This window comes from Frankliniella occidentalis, unplaced genomic scaffold (genome assembly GCF_000697945.3).
Source record: "Frankliniella occidentalis isolate FOCC.00 unplaced genomic scaffold, Focc_3.1 Scaffold3, whole genome shotgun sequence".
Classification (NCBI taxonomy): domain Eukaryota; kingdom Metazoa; phylum Arthropoda; class Insecta; order Thysanoptera; family Thripidae; genus Frankliniella; species Frankliniella occidentalis.
In genome coordinates, this window is record NW_026267133.1 from 3,188,105 (window position 1) to 3,191,015 (window position 2,911).

Sequence of the window (2,911 nt, forward strand, 5' to 3'; positions counted from 1 at the left end):
CCCCTTCCCCGACCTTCAACTCTTTTCATCCCCGTCCAGAAATACATCCCTCCCGGGATACATCCTCCCCCACCCTTCCTCCGCTCCCTCCTCGTTCCCCCCTCGTCACCGCCCGCTCTCCCGGCGCTTCCTTCATAAAGACGAAACGATGCTTCGTTTACGATTTGCGGTCGTTTACGAGTCCCGCAGCCGCGCATGGAGCGGGAGCGGCTGCTGTGCGCCCGTGGAGCGGCTCCTGTTGTGCACCCGTGGAGCGGCTCCTGTTGTGCACCCGTGGAGCGGCTCCTGTTGTGCACCCGTGGAGCGGCTCCTGTGTGCGCCCGTGGAGCGGCTCCTATGTGCGCCCGTGGAGCGGCTCCTGTGCGCCCGTGGAGCGGCTCCTATGCGCCTGCAGCCGCGCTTTGTAGCCGCCAGCGACCTGCTGCTGTTGTGCCACACGGCTCTATGCGAACCGCGCTCCTCTGATCCTATCAGCCAGCATGCGGAACTAAACGATGGATCGCCGTGCCTGCCTGTCGACCCCGTCCGGTCTCGGGGGTGTGTAAGCCGTAAGCTCGGGGCGGGGACGCGCAGCGCCCGCCGGACCAGAGAGATGCGCTGCCTCTCTGCCTGCATCTCTCACTCAGAAATTTATTTCGTTTCCACCAACTTTTGTTACACATACGCATAGAGAATCGTTTTCCTCGTTAAGAAAGGAAAAGAAAATTTGTCTCTTGTTCCAAGAGTGTTGCCTTCGTTGATCGACAAAAATTTCTTGAGTTCTTCAAATTAAGGACGTTTTTCCTTGAAGAAAGGGATAAAATTCTTTATGTTTATTTACGGACAAATTACGCTGATTTAAGGCTAATTTCAGTGACATTCTCGTGTTTTTAGGAAATGCTTTGCTGGGTGTATGTTGTCCTATCGTGCACCGTCCAGATGCAGTAAACGCGATGATAATAATTTTCATTCAGCGACAAGTCCTTGCTGCTCCTTCTGGTGCAACCTTGTCACGGGGTTGCACACGTCTCCCAATGATGTACTTCACACGGAAAAGGCGACTGCTTTTTTGGTCTCCAAGCAAAAGTGGTAATTTTTAGGCAAAAAGTCCCCAAAAGTGCTTTGAATCTTATTTTCCCGGTGCAGTCAGTGATGGTCGCGCCCGGTCAGGCCGCTAACTTTGTGGCGATGCTGCTGTACCGCAAGCAGAGGCACGTCCGCGCGTAGGACTCGACCGTCGTCCCTGACCACGGCTTTTTGTGGCCGTCAGCCAATAAGTACAGCCAGAAAACGCGCCGAGGAAAAGAAGACGAAAGTTTCCCTCTCATAAAGAAACTTTTTCCCGCATTCATTTTAGTTTAAAAAGTATGCGCAACGATGCATCATCGTGTGAACGCACTAAACTTGAGACTGAATATAGAGTACCAGGTACAACTACACCTGCCTTACTTTTGTTTTTCATAACAATACGCACACACACATCTCACTCAAAACTGAGAACAATTCAGACAGCAGCGATCCGGTTTAGCTGCACGGGTGAAAGCAAGGGGGTGGGTGGTTTGACGTATTTATTCGTTCTCACAAGAGTATACGTCGGGAACCCAAGTGTGCGAATGTCGAACACGACTTGTTGGTGTGTGAACGCCATTCTTACAAATGGAGGCACAATGTGTGTGATTTTCAAAGGGAAAGCACACCTTTAATCCCTTAAGTGTACGAAAGTGAGGTGGCATCAGTGCCCCTACTCTGTTTAAAAGTGTTCAACCGTAAATTTAAGCACTGTAAAGTGTCCAAAGCTTAATAGCAAACCCAGAGTTGCACAGTGTTAAATGTGCAACTTTACTGTTAAACACCTTTTAGTATACAAATAGCCGTTCCAACAATTAAAGAGCACCTAAAAAGCACTTGCATGTGCACGCCGCCAGTTGCACAATGTATTAATCAGTGTACGAGTGTGTGTACAGTCACACACCTTCAAGTGCGCGACTTTCACACACTTGCGCGTTTGTTTCTCCACGCTGCCGCCATGCTGCCGCCGCCTGTTTCGGACCTGGGTCAAGGCCACCGAGGGCCGCCGCCGCCGTGCCCTGTCGCCGCGAGGGACCCCCTCTCCCCCTCCTCCCCCTCTCCTGCCCTCAGACGTAGTGCGTGGTTATTTATACCTCTCCCGCCTTCATTCACTTAACCACGGCGACACAGGAAGGCGGCCTCGTGACGACGCGTACAGCGTCGTGCGTGGTCAGTGTGGCTCTGCGTACACAGCACTCCGTTCAGAAAGTTCAAATACTAGTGGGACCTCATAATATTTGTACCCCACGGTACAAATATCATGGGGGGTCTCCATGTACTCAAATGATGTTCCTGATCAATTTGGGACCTCATAATATTTGTACCCCCGGTCGTGTAACTTTGTGTATTTGTCTTATTATATTTTTTTTTTCAGACAGAACCTGCGGACAAACCGCATCCACCCAGCTCATATTTTCAACTTAGTATTTTTCTTCAGTCAAACGGCCGATACAAGACGTCTGTGGCGTCCTCGGATAACGTCTCGAGCGTGAACTCTGTTGGGGTAGGAAGCAAGGGCTGCGGGATGAAAGGTGGCTTGTCTGTCTGTCTGTCTGTTCGTCTGTCTGGACTTTGCTCGGTCAGAACACATCTCGTAGGATTGCTGCAGAGTTTTGGTCCAATCGGTTCACCCCCCTTACCCCTTGCCTTGCCAAGCCGACGCCAATATCTCCCCCCCCCCCCTTCCCCCTCGGGCGGGCCGCAGCTTGGCAGGCCTGCCTCCCGCGATAACGGTAAAGAACGAAATTGTGCCCTGCCAGGCTTCCTTGTCCCGTCTGTCCTGTCTTGTCCAGGAATTCCGCTCCCCTCCTCCTCCCTCTCCACCTCCCCCTTCACCTCCCTCCCTCCCTCCGTCCTTCCCTCC